The sequence below is a fragment of the Triticum urartu genome, chromosome 6, assembly GCF_003073215.2.
Source record: "Triticum urartu cultivar G1812 chromosome 6, Tu2.1, whole genome shotgun sequence".
Lineage (NCBI taxonomy): Eukaryota > Viridiplantae > Streptophyta > Magnoliopsida > Poales > Poaceae > Triticum > Triticum urartu.
Genome location: NC_053027.1, coordinates 467,525,232 through 467,540,377, shown reverse-complemented (window position 1 = coordinate 467,540,377; position 15,146 = coordinate 467,525,232).

Sequence of the window (15,146 nt, the reverse complement as noted above, 5' to 3'; positions counted from 1 at the left end):
CTAAGATAGACTGCAATAAGGATATTGTTTCTGTTGGTTTAGGGTTTATGTCTCATGAGTTTAATTTTGCTAAATTTAGTAGACAACCCTGTGATGAGGAATTTCCTAGTAAAGATGAAATTATTGGTCTTACTTCTATTGCCGTGCCTCCTACTGATCCTTTAGAACAATATTTGCTAGACCATGAAAACGATATGTTTATGAATGAAAGAAGGGAAATAGATGAAGTATTATTTAAACAGGGACCTATTCTGAAACACAAGTTGCCTGTTGAAATCCTAGGGGATACTCCTCCACCCAAGGGTGACCCCGTGTTTGAGCTTAAACCATTGCCTGATACTCTTAAATATGCTTATCTTGATGAAAAGAAGATATATCCTGTTATTATTAGTGCTAACCTTTCAGAGCATGAATAATAGGAATTATTGAAAACTCTGAAGAAGCACCATACTGCTATTGGATATACTCTTTATGATCTTAAGGGCATTAGTCCCACTCTATGTCAACACAAAATAAATTTGGAGAAAGACGCCAAACCAGTTATTGATCACCAACGACGGCTAAATCCTAAGATGAAAGAAGTGGTAAGAAAAGAAATATTAAATCTCCCTGAAGCAGGTATAATTTATCCCGTTGCTGATAGTCAGTGGGTAAGTCCTGTCCATTGTGTCCCTAAGAAGGGAGGTATTACTGTCGTTCCTAATGATAAAGATGAATTGATTCCGCAATGAATTATTACAGGTTATAGGATGATGATTGATTTCCGCAAATTAAATAAAGCTACTAAAAACATTATTACCCTTTGCCTTTCATTGATCAAATGCTAGAAAGATTATCCAAACATACACATTTTTTGCTTTCTAGATGGTTACTCTGGTTTCTCTCAAATACCTGTGTCAGCTGATGATCAAGAAAAGACTACTTTTACTTGCCCTTTCGGTACCTTTGCTTATAGACGTATGCCTTTTGGTTTATGTAATGCACCTGCTACCTTTCAAAGATGCATGATGGCTATATTCTCTGACTTTTGTGAAAAGATTTGTGAAGTTTTCATGGATGATTTCTCTGTTTATGGATCCTCTTTTGATGATTGCTTGAGCAACCTTGATCGAGTTTTGCAGAGATGTGAAGAAACTAACCTTGTCTTGAATTGGGAGAAGTGGCACTTTATGGTTAATGAAGGTATTGTCTTGGGGCATAAAATTTCTGAAAGAGGTATTGAAGTTGACAAAGCTAAAGTTGATGCTATTGAAAAGATGTCGTGTCCCAAGGACATCAAAGGTATAAGAAGTTTCCTTGGTCATGCCGGTTTTTATAGGAGGTTCATTAAGGACTTCTCCAAAATTTCCCGGCCTCTGACTAACCTATTACAAAAAGATATTCCTTTTGTCTTTGATGATGATTGTGTAGAAGCATTTGAAATACTTAAGAATGCCTTGATTTCTGCACCTATTGTTGAGCCACCTGATTGGAATTTACCCTTTGAAATCATGTGTGATGCTAGTGATTATGCTGTAGGTGCTGTTCTAGGACAAAGAGTTGATAGCAAATTAAATATTATTGAATATGCTAGTAAAACTCTAGACAATGCCCAGAGAAATTATGCTACTACTAAAAAGGAATTCTTAGCAGTTGTATTTGCTTGTGATAAGTTCAGACCTTATATTGTTGATTGTAAAGTAACTATTCACACTGATCATGCTGCTATTAAATATCTTATGGAAAAGAAAGATGCTAAACCTAGACTTATTAGATGGGTTCTCCTACTACAAGAATTTGATTTGCATATTATTGATAGAAAGGGAGCTGAGAGCCCCGTTGCAGACAACTTGTCTAGGTTAGAGAATTTTCTTGATGACCCACTACCTATTGATGATAGCTTTCCTGATGAACAATTAGCTATCATAAATGCTTCTCGCACTGCTCCATGGTATGCTGATTATGCCAATTACATTGTTGCTAAATTTATACCACCTAGTTTCACTTATCAGCAAAAGAAAAAGTTTTTCTATGATTTAGGACATTACTTCTGGTATGACCCACACCTTTATAAAGAAGGAGTAGATGGTGTTATTAGACTTTGTATACCTGAGCATGAACAGGAATATATCCTACGCAAGTGTCACTCTGAGGCTTATGGAGGACACCATGCTGGAGATAGAACCACACATAAGGTATTGCAATTCGGTTTTTATTGGCCTACTCTCTTCAAGGATGCCCATAAGTTTGTTTTGTCTTGTGATGAATGCAAAGAATTGGTAATATTAGTAGACGTCAAGAAATGCCTATGAATTATTCACTTGTTATTGAACCATTTGATGTTTGGGGATTTGATTATATGGGACCTTTTCCTTCCTCTAATGGGTATACTCATATTTTAGGTGTTGTTGATTATGTTACTAAGTGGGTAGAAGCTATTCCAACTAGTAGTGCTGATCATAACACCTCTATTAAGATGCTTAAAGAAGTTATTTTTTCGAGGTTTGGAGTCCCTAGATACTTAATGACTGATGGTGGTTCACATTTTATTCATGGTGCCTTTCGTAAAATGCTTGCTAAGTATGATGTTAATCAAAGAATTTTATCTCCTTATCATCCACAGTCTAGTGGCCAAGTAGAATTAAGTAATAGAGAGCTTAAATTAATTTTGCAAAATACTGTTAATAGATCTAGAAAGAATTGGTCCAAGAAACTTGATGATGCATTACGGGCTTATAGAACTGCATATAAAAATCCTATGGGTATGTCTCCGTACAAAATGGTTTATGGAAAAGCATGTCACTTACCTCTTGAATTAGAACATAAGGCGTATTGGGTCATTAAAGAGCTCAATTATGATTTCAAACTTGCCGGTGAGAAGAGGCCTTTTGACATTAGCTCACTTGATGAATGGAGAACCCAGGCCTATAAGAATGCCAAACTGTTTAAAGAAAAAGTTAAAAGATGGCATGATAAAAGGATACAAAAACGTGAGTTCAATGTAGGTGATTATGTATTGTTATACAACTCTCATTTAAGATTTTTTGCAGGCAAACTTCTCTGTAAATGGGAAGGTCCTTACGTCATCGAGGAGGTCTATCGTTCCGGTGCCATAAAAATCAACAACTTCGAAGGCACAAATCCGAAGGTGGTGAACGGTTAAAGAATCAAAAATTATATCTCAAGTAACCCCATAAATGTTGAAACTAATATTACTGAAACCGTAACCCAAGAGGAATACATAAGGGACACTTTCCGGAACGTTTCAGACTCCGAAAAAAATAGGTACGTGGTATGGTAAGTAAACCGACTCCAAAACAGTTCTAATGGCAATTTTCTCCGTTTTGGAATATTTAAGAAAATAGGAAAATAAGAAGCAGTCCGGGAAGGACACGAGGCTTCCACGAGGGTGGAGGGTGCGCCCTACCCCCTGGGTGCGCCCCCTGCCTCGTGGTCATCTCGTGTGCCCTCCGGACTCTGTTTTCTTGGACGATACTTCTTTTAGTCGGTAAAAATTCACTATATAATCTCCCGAATGTTTTGACCACCATATCATGCAAATATCTCCTGTCTTTGTTTCGAGCTGTTTTTCTGACAGATCTAGGTCGCCATGTCATCTTCAAGTACCCCCAAGGACAAGTTCTTCGAGAAGGTCATCAAGCCCTACTTCGCGGAGGTGCTTCAACACCCTCAAACCATTGAGATGGGTGAGAGGTTGTTGCACATCTGCGATGTTGAGGGACGAAGGAGGACCGGAAGCACGGAGACAAGGCTCGAGGCATTGGAGCAACAAGTTTTCAAGTCCCAGGAGATGGTGGAATGTGGACTCGACTCCAACCATATAATGATCATGGAGTTCACCAACAACAACAAGCTGGATGACAAGAACATTGGGGAGGCCATCTTCAAGCTTTACGAGAAAATTGAGCGCCTCCAAGACCAGATCTATGACCTGCAAAACCAAAACTGTGAGTATGAATATAGATTCAAGAGGATGAGTTTGGCTGCAGATTTGAGGATCCCGGAGACGCGATCATCCTTCTATGATGGCGAGCCTATGCCTTGGAAGATGGAAGACAAGCCTACATCATCAACAACCCCTTCATCGCCACCTCCGCGGAAGGAAACATAAGCACATGGGTATGGGCACTCCCCTTGGCAACTGCCAAACTTGGGGGAGTGCCCCAGTATCGTATCACCATCACTTTTATCTTTATCGTTTTTCTTAGTTCGATCCTTTTGATAATATCTTGATCTAGTAAAATAAAGTTTTAGCATGATCTAGTTGTGAGTTTTGCTTTATGATCCATCTATGTAATCGAGTCCGTGAGCTTTATATAATAAAGATTAGTGTTGAGTCAAGGGCTTGATTATCTTACTATGATCTCGAGGGAATAAATAAAATAGAAAGAAATAAAAAGAAATAAAGAGATCATATGGATCTTATGGAGAGTAATGACTTCATATATAAAGAGTATGATGAATAAAAGTTGTTGAGAGTGGACAAACATAGTTTTGGTCATCGTTGCAATTAATAGGAAGTAATAAAGAAAGAGAGGTTTTCACATATAAATATACTATCTTGGACATCTTTTATGATTGTGAGCACTCATTAAAGTATGATATGCTAAAGAGTTGACATTGGACAAGGAAGACAATGTAATGGGTTATGTTTTCTCACATCTGAGATAAACTATATTGTCATGGACCATCCAATATGTTGAGCTTGCCTTTCTCTCTCTTGCTAGCCAATTTCTTTCCACCAAGTAGATATACTACTTGTGCTTCCAAATATCCCTAAACCCAGTTTTACCATGAGATTCCACCATAACTACCTATGGATTGAGTAAGATCCTTCAAGTAAGTTGTCATCGGTGCAAGCAATAAAAATTGCTCTCTAAATATGTATGATCTATTAATGTGGAGAAAATAAGCTTTATACGATCTTGTGATGTGGAAGAAAAAGCGACGGACTACATAATAAGGGTCCATATCACAAGTGGCAATATAAACTGACGTTCTTTTGAATTAAGATTTCGTGCATCCAACCATAAAAGCACATGACAACCTCTGCTTCCTCTACGAAGGGCCTATCTTTTATTCTTGTGTTATACTTCATGCAAAGAGTCATGGTGATATTCACCTTACCTTTTTATATTTTATCCTTTGGCAAGCACAATTTGTTGGAAAGATCCTGATATATATAGCTAATTGGATGTGAGTTTTCCTGAACTATTATTGTTGACATTACCCTTGAGGTAAAACGTTGGGAGGCAAAACTATAAGCCCCTGTCTTTCTCTATGTCCGATTAAAACTTCATAACCATAAATATCGCGTGAGTGTTAGCTATTGTGAAAGACTAAATGATAGTTGAGTATGCGGACTTGCTGAAAAACTCTTATATTGACTCTTTCCTATGTTATGATAAATTGCAATTGCTTCAGTGACTGAAATTATAGTTTGTTAGTTTTCAATGAAGTTTATGATTCATACTTGAAATTGTGATTGAATTGTTACTTTAGCACAAGAGATCTTATGATTCATACTTAAAATTGTGATTGAATTGTTACTTTAGCATAAGAGATCATATGACAATATATAATTCTTGTCATATTTTAACTTCCCTCCGGGAGGGGGAAATCATTGCCATCGTCATCACCAACGATCCTCTCATCGAGAGGGGGTCAATCTCCATCAACATCTTCACCAGCACCTCATGTTATATAATTCTTGATGTTCTAAGAATGATCATGATGCCCTCATGTCCGTATTTTATTTTTATCGACACCTCTATCTCCAAACATGTGGACATATTTTTCGATTTCGGCTTTCACTTGAGGACAAGCAAGGTCTAAGCTTGGGGGAGTTGATACGTCCATTTTGCATCATGCTTTTATATCGATATTTATTGCATTATGGGCTGTTATTACACATTATGTCATAATACTTATGCCTATTCTCTCTTATTTTACAAGGTTTACATGAAGAGGGGGAATGCCGGCAGCTGGAATTCTGGGCTGGAAAAGGAGCAAATATTATAGACCTATTCTGCACATCTCAAAAGTCCTGAAACTCCATGGGAGTTATTTTCAGAATATATAAAAAATATTGAGCGAAGAAAGTACCAGAGGGGGCCCACACCCTGTCCACGAGGGTGGAGGCGCGCCCTACCCCCCTGGGTGCACCCCTTGCCTCGTGGGCCCCCTGGTGGCCCTCTAATGCCCATCTTTGGCTATATGGAGTCTTTCATCGAGGAAATAATCATAAGCAAGCTTTAGGGAAGAAACTCCGCCGCCACGAGGCGGAACCTTGGTGGAACCAATCTAGGGCTTCGGTAGAGCTGTTCTGTCGGGGAAACTTCCCTCCGAGAGGGGGAAATCATCACCATCGTCATCGCCAACGATCCTCTCATTGGGAGGGGGTCAATCTCCATCAAGATCTTCACAGCACCATCTCATCTCAAACCCTAGTTCATCTCTTGTATCCAATCTTTGTATCCAAACCTCAGATTGGTACCTGTGGGTTGCTAGTAGTGTTGATTACTCCTTGTAGTTGATGCTAGTTGGTTTACTTGGCGGAAGATCATATGTTCAGATCCATTATGCATATTAATACCCCTCTGATTATGAACATGAATATGCTTTGTGAGTAGTTACGTTTGTTCCTGAGGACATGGGAGAAGTCTTGCTATAAGTAGTCATGTGAATTTGGCATTCGTTCGATATTTTGGTGAGATGTATGTTGTCATCCCTCTAGTGGTGTCATGTGAACGTCGACTACATGACACTTCACCATTGTTTGGGCCTAGAGGGAGGCATTGGGAAGTAATAAGTAGATGATGGGTTGCTAGAGTGACAGAAGCTTAAACCCTAGTTTATGTGTTGCTTCGTAAGGGGCTGATTTGGATCCATATGTTTCATGCTATGGTTAGGTTTACCTTAATACTTCTGTTTTAGTTGCGGATGCTTGCAATGGGGGTTAATCATAAGTGGTATGCTTGTCCAAGTAAGGACAATACCCAAGCACCGGTCCACTCACATATCAAGTTATCAAAGTACCGAACGCGAATCATATGAACATGATCAAAACTAGCTGGACGATAATTCCCATGTGTCCTCGGGAGCACTTTCCTTCATATAAGAGTTTGTCCAGGCTTGTCCTTTGCTACAAAAAGGATTGGGCCATCTTGCTACACCTTATTTACTTTTATTACTTGCTACTCGTAACAAATTACCTTATCACAAAACTATCTGTTTTCGATAATTTCAGTGCTTGCAGAGAATACCTTACTGAAAACTGCTTATCATTTCCTTTTGCTCCTCGTTGGGTTCGACACTCTTAGTTATCGAAAAGGCTACGATAGATCCCCTACACTTGTGTGTCATCAAGGAGCGGTGGGAATTTGGGGGCGATGGAAGCGGGAGAGTCCAGCGAGCTGTAGTATAAGTGGAAGCGAGGAGGAAGGAGGGTTTTCCTGGGATTGCCCCCTCTTCATGAAATATGGCCTTCTCCTCACAAAAAACAAAAACAAATGGGCTTTAAGATTGATAGGCTTTTGTATCGGCCCAGACTGCTGCCCGTGTTTCGTACTGGAGGGCCTTGTGCTAGAGGCTGCCTGAGACACTCTCCAGCTTATTGCCCATTCAAAAGAAAAAAAAAGATGCCTCCAGCTTATGGCTACTCATCGGTAACCTTTTTCAACTTGGCATTCACCAAATTAGAGGATGCGGTACTGGATGCAGACACTCACACTGGTCGCGTAGCGCAGCAAAGTGAGGTGTCAAATAATAGGCCTACAATATACTTACTAGATTGTGATGGTTCAAAGGCTAGTCAACATTTACATTAAACTAAGCTTCAGAAGATACGGTATGCATACTAACATTCAGAAGAACAAAATTTCAACATGTTTATGCATCTCAGTGATTCACCATACTATAACCAATACAAAGCTGTGAGAAGGTGTGGAAATAAAGAAAATTGGTCGATGCTTCTCTGAGTAAAGGGCCTCCCTGCGCACGCATTAATTTCCTTAATTTCCTGGGCATGCTTGTTTCTTCTCAATGTTGCGAGCACTTTGAGCATGTTGGCAAGTCCACAACTAGCTAGCTGCCTCATCTTGCAATTGATGCTGACACATTTGCAGCAAACATATGAGGCAATAGAGATGACTCAACATGAGTCCATATTGTGCAGTTCCCCTGAAATCATCTTCATTGTCCTGAATCTGAAAAGATAGGAAAACAATAGCTATACTTAAATGGTGTTGCAAAACAGTAGCACATATCAATAGCTCGGCATGAAAAAACATGATCATCTGGACAAAGGGGATACTGACCTGCCTGAGGAAGATTATATATAATTTCATAAGTCCTTGGTTGATTTCCACCTTCGGCTAGACTGCTTGTTTGCTACTCCACACATGACAGGATCGTTCCGCACTGCAATCAGCAAGTCAACGAACGAATAAGCTTATTTCATTTTGCGGTGGTGATTGTACTTAGTTACAAATGTAGGAATACCTGGAGCACCATGAGGTTAGCTGACAGTGGGTAGATGCAGCCATATAAGTTTTGTCCGGTGCTACCAAAATTGAGGTTTGTATCCCTTCTCGTTATGAGAATTCTTCTTGAAGTTGGTAGAATGTGATGGCTTGTTCTTTGCATCAAACTTGCCTTTCCCCTGAGATTTGTTCTTGTTGTTTTGGGGCTGGATGGGATGGAAGTTCTTCTTGTGTACCATGTGGGCACTAGAAGCTCCCTCAGTGACCCAAGCACGTGTGTCTTTTGCTCTCTCCTTCTCTTCAAAATGAAGAGTGCTAATGAGATCCGAAACGGAAAACTCATGTCTCTTGTTTTTCAGAGAAGTAGCAAAATCATTCCACGAAGGTGGAAGCTTGGCAATGATGGTCCTAGCAACAAATTTGTCCGTCAACACACACTTGAAGTACTCAAGTTCCTTAGCGAGTGGCTGTATCTCATGAGTCTGCTGAACAACAGAGCGCTCATCAGTCATCTTGTAGTCATAGAATTGCTCCATGACGTACAACTCGTTGTCAGTGCCCGAGGCCCCAAACATGGCCTCGAGCGCAGCCCACATGTCTTCGCCGCTGTCAAATGACATATATGAATCCATAATGGAATCGTCAAGAACACTCAGCGAGGCAGCTTTGAAGAGGGTATCCATGTTCTCAAAGGCTTCCTGCTGTGTAGGATTAAGATCGCCCTCAGGCTTACCCTTAGTGGCGTCATAGCAGTACATGATCTGAAACCAATATATTGCTCTTGTGCACCACCTTTTATATTGCACGCCCTTAAAAGTAGGCGGCTTCAAAAGCACAGCAAAACCACTCGGAGTAAATTGCCTATAATTAGGTTTTTGGATTGGATTGTTGAATATATGAGCAATTTACTATGAGATGTAATCCGAATCAACAGTAAATAGATCATGAGGACAATTTCAAAGATCAAAGTAATGATGCGGACTAAACCAGGAGGACAAAATCACATACTGTACAGCGGGAGCAGAACCACTGTGGTTGATGTTGTCACTCATGTCGTTGATGAAGAGGTTACCGAGGTCGGGGAAGAAGGCTGTCGTTGAGGAAGTTGTCGCTGATAGCAGTCACAGGAGTGTGCTCCCCAAAAACCCAATCGCCATTCTCCCGTACAGGATCATGAAAGGTGGGGTTTGGAGGAGTGTTGTCCCTTCTCGCGGTGCATGCCAGAAGGAGGGATGGAGAAGAATTGTGTGGCGGCACTAAGATCTGGAATGGTGAAACCATATGATACAACGGCGGCTAGGGTAGAGCCTGTCAGGTCAGTCGTGCGAGTAAGACCAAGTAGTATAATAGTAGGTCTTTGGCCCAAACCCCATGTCCAAGTCAATAGTAGCCCCACTATCCAAAAGAATCAGAAATGGATGAGTTATTAAGGCGTCTGTTAATTATTAACTAATGACTTAGTAAATTTTCCGACTCACACCACACTTAGAGCATGGTTAATAGTATAGCCAACATCCGGGTATACGAAGTTGACACATCATCTAGAACCAACCTAATACGGAGCTTGCTTACAATAGTTAGTCCCTTTAGTATAATACTATATCATTAATAATGGCCGCGCCTTTTGTCTCACAAAGTATGTGTAGTCTGAAATGTCGGGCATGCAGCGGGCGGTGCCCTCGGTCGACGCGCCGCTTCAACGGCGGAAGCAGTGAGAGGCGTCGCCCTGACTTGCCATCAATGTGGAGCGGCGGGCTCAGCTGGCGCTGGGCGGGAAGGTTTCGATTTTTGATTCAGTTGCTGTGCTGCTACCGTCCAATATTCGCGTGTGGTTGTTTCTAGAATAAAAAAGGAGCTACTCCTACTTATGTTACTCCCACTATGGCTAGCCTTGCACTTGGCTCTTCGCCTCTTCCGGAAGTCGAACAATAATGGTTGTACTACAGTAGTACTTCTAGAAATCTGACACCAAATGAACTGCTGCACGTCCACCGCTTGTAAGCAAAAGTTTCTCCTCGTGCTAAGAGCCACCATGCACACGTTGGCGAGGGAGAAGGCGTTGTAAGCAAGCTTCTCGTCGTTCTGCGAGTTGACGGGACACATCAAAGTTATTTAGTACATACTGTCTCCAAAAAAGGGCTGACCGTGTCATGGCTACCATCCCGTGCTCCATCGTTGAGTACATGCACTATTCATTTGCCATCGAGGAGAAAAAATATTACGTATATGAGTAGGTGCCATCAAAGTGCATGACTCACTTACGCACTGCTTATCTAATTATCTCCATTTTCTTGCATGAGACATGCACCTTGATGCTAGAAGTCTCGCGTGTTGGCAAAAGGATGAACAAAGCTCACGTAAAAAAAGAGTGGAAGAACATAGATTCCCGACCATCGAGAAGGAGCAAGGAACCTCGCGGTGGAGCGTCTGCAAGGAACCTTGCGTGTTTTCCCCTGTTTTTTGCCGCCTGCCCGCCTATAAACAAATAGAAGAACATGAACTCTTCGCTAACCACTAGAGACGATACATCAGGATGCTAAGTTGAAGATATTTTATTAGTTTATATTGATAACCACGCAAGAAGCCACGCATGTACAGAACGCATGCAACCACACATGTACACATGCCAACGCACTAACTCATGCCGATCCAACTCATGCACAAACGCGCACAGCATGGAGCACACAACACACATACACAACACATGCATGCACACACACTCAGCCGCAGAATGCACGTGACGGTGAATAACACATGCGTGCGCACACACTCGGCTGCATGGAGACGTGCGCCATCTGCGGTGACATCCGGTTCGTCGTGCTATGGCAAAGATCGCACACAATGGCGCCTACGCATCTCTTGCAGCACCTCTTTGCCGTTGTTGCTCAACGACTAGCCGTAGGTTGAAGACGACCGCAGCCTTGGCCTTAGAGCTAGCACCGATGGAAAAACATGCACGCTGCACGCACACGAGCACGTACGGAGTGCCCACGATGTGGTGCGTCCCCAGTCGCCTCTACTCCTTTTGTGCACATTGTCTATTAAGGCGGTTACATGCCTAATGATGATGTGGGTGAGATCTTCTAGGACTCAGATGATGATGAGGAGGGTGTCTCCAACAGCGTTCCTCGGCTCGCACCTCTTGCATCATGGTGGTCGAGCTTGTAGTCATTCATCTAGTACGCGTGGCATCTCAGATCTGGACACAAGGTGACGTGCACCGTCAAGGGGGTCAGGGCGGACGCGACCTCTCACTGCATCCACCATTTGAAGCGGCGCGCCGGCCCAGGGCACCGCCCGCTGCACTCGCAGCTGTACCCGCCTCCTCGCCGCATTCAAAAACCTACATTTACTAGTATGTATACATGTGCAAGGCACGTCTTAATATAACTATTCCGTGCAACGCACGGGCACCTTACTATAGATTAATATGACCAAAAATTGAACTAACATTATATATAGTACGATAAATGTTGATGCATATCACCTAAAATTATATCATTGAAAACTATGTTCAAATACTAATCCAACGATATAGTTTTTGTTGACATGCACTAACATTTTGTCAGTTAAATCTTCAGTCAAATTCAATGGGGGACTAATAAACCACGACCGATGTAGTACTAGTGTAGAGGGCGGTGCTGCACGCGAGTCTCGCGGCAATAAAGCTGTCATATCACAAAACCCAACCACTAATAAGTGGCTGGTAAAACAAACGGACAAGCAACCATCACATCCCTTCGTCTTGATTGTTCTAGAACACAGGTGAGGTAGCAGAAATGTACTGTTCATGCGAATCCTACTGATACTGGCCATTGGATTTAGAAGATCAACAGTTATGATTGATGTTCTTAGTCCTACTGAAAATTGGTACACTATATAGTAGTATAGATATAGATATAGAAACCCACGTGGAATGCGAGAAACCAACTCTGGCCACACACGCTCGTTCAGGAGCAGGACGCCGGCCAAGCTCCTCCTTCCACCATTTTGTCCACTCTTTCGACGGCATCCGACGAGTAGGAAGAGCAGTTCTCCAGCATAAAAGGCGTCTGCGTGGCCCACCGAGCCCGGCAGCTCGCTTCTCCACCTACCTAGCCTAGCCCATCGGAGGTAGTTGCCGCACTAAGACAGCGCGTGGTTCCGCATCTGGCCTCTCCAATACAGTTCAAGGAAGAGTGCTGACTTGCTCCACGCCGGCTTGTCGGGGAGCACGGCGGCATGGGCATCGTTGTTTCCGTCGACGTCACCGCGTCGTACATCGCCTCCAGTGTCTGCCACTGCGCCATCCACCGTCGACGAGCGCGTAGCCGCGACATGCAGGCAGAGAAAGAAGCCACCGCGAATGTCGACGAGGTGATGCGGCTACGCGGATGTGGACGAGGTGACGGGCAGCACATCCCCGCCCGCCGCCGATTGTATTCCATGAAGGCCACTGCCGAGGCGACGCCGGTGAATACAGCCGGTGTCTTGCTCGATTCTTCTTCTGCCGGATGCTGGAGGAGGACAAAGAGATCGGGCGGTGACCATTTAGATTAGGTATTTTAATTCTACCAGGCTGGTTGTAATGGGTGTATTATAGGTAGTATCATGCATGCCAACTACTCCCTCCATTCCTAAATATAGGAATATTAGGCTAGTTGTAATGGGAGTATCATAGGTAGTATCATGCATGCCACCTAGGAAAATTTGATGAGGTGGCATAGAACTAAATGAAGAAAGAGAGGGTTGAGTATCATATCATGATACCGTATCATATTAAATGGTGAGCTACTATGTGTCATGCATGCTAATAAATAAAGTCATCTATGATACTAACATATGATACTATGATACTAGTATATGATACTTTCCATTACGACCAGCCTTATAAGAGCATGGTTAATAGTATAACCAGCTGATGGCTACATGACACTGCCATGTCATCTATAACCAACCTTGTAGCCTTCAAGTATAATACTCCCTCTGTCTAGGTATCATCTTACGAAAACCAAATAATCCCAAAATACTTAGGCGCGGTGCATTAACTTCTACCTTGTTTCTTGTTTCTTGACATATCAACCAAAGTGATGTGGGTGTGCATGCTTTTAATGACTTGAGACTAGCAAAAATGACATGCAGTGGTTAGTTCGCATGTAATGCTATTAATTAGCAAATAAACATTAAGTTCTCTCGTCTCTTCCGAAAGTCGAACAATGATGATGGTACTGCAGTCAATAGTGTATGTACTAGTAAGCAAAGCTACTCCTCATTTGCGAGTAGACCGGACACATGCAAAGTAGTGCATTAGTCTCCAAAAAGGGTTGACCATGTCCATGGCTACCATCCCGTGCTCCGTCATTCAGTGTATAATTCTCGTCGTTCTGCGAGTTGACGGGACACATCAAATTTAATACGTATTCAGTACTCTCTCCAAAAAGGGCCGACCATGTCCATCAGTCCATGGCTACGATCCCGTGCTCCGTCATTGAGTACGTGCAGTATTCACGTGCCATCGAGGAGGAAAAATATTACGTAGTACTAGGTGTCATCGTAGTGCACGACTCACTTACACACCTGCTTATCTCCATTTTCTTGCATGACACATGCACCTTGATGCTAGATGTCCCGCGTGTTGGCAAAAGGATGAACAAAGCTCATGTCAAAAAAGAGAGTGGAAGAACATAGATTCCCGATGACCGAGAAGGAGCAAGGAACCTCGTGGTGGAGCATCTGCACTCATAGTATTTTATATTATTTAGCGATATAAAATCAACCAATCATCTCCACAGTAGACCGGAAGAGTACGAAACACGGCAGCCCAGTGTAGTTACATCATACTGTACGTGGCCAACCCACATTATCACCATATTTCTTGGCCTCCATGCGACACCTAGCTCTAGTAATCCACCAGCTCGTATCGCTTCTCGCTCCTCGTCTCTCTCAAAGTGCGGCGGGCTGGCATTTTTGTCGTCTATTGAGGTTGGTTAACTCATCACATGTTAGCGACATGGCAAGAGCATTATAAAAAAATTACTATACTCTATTGTTATGCCAAGAAGAGGAAGTGCTTTGACCGACGGACCAAACGAGACAGGCGTGCCGTGCCGTGAGTGGGTCCTATTTCTCGTTTTGAACTTGTTTGCTGTAGTAGTAACACTTGGTTTTGACTATTGGTAAGATTTTATATACTCCCTCTGTCTAGTGAATAAGTCATCTTAGATTGTGCATCGTGACCAAGGAAGAGGGGAAAACGAGAGAAATTGATATTTATTTGCTAATTAATAGCATTGCATGCAATGAACTAACCATTGCATGTCGTGTTTGGTAGTCTAAGTCATTGAAAACATGCACGCCCCACATCTCTTATTGGTGGATATGTCAAGAAACAAGAAATGAGGTGGGAGTTAATGCACCGCGCCTAAGTATTTTGGGATTATTTGGTTTTCGCAAGGTGACTTATACACCTAGACGGAGGGAGTAGGGCCTAATGTATTCTTTGAGGATGCCTTTGACTATTGATAAGATTTTATATAATTTGAAAATTATATCATTCGAAGATCCTTTCACGTATGAATTTGACTGTATGCTTTGAGCAACTTGCATTTCCTATACTGCTCGTGTTTGGATACTCTAACTTAGCTAGAGGTTAGACTAACTCATGACTAACCCTGAACTAACTGT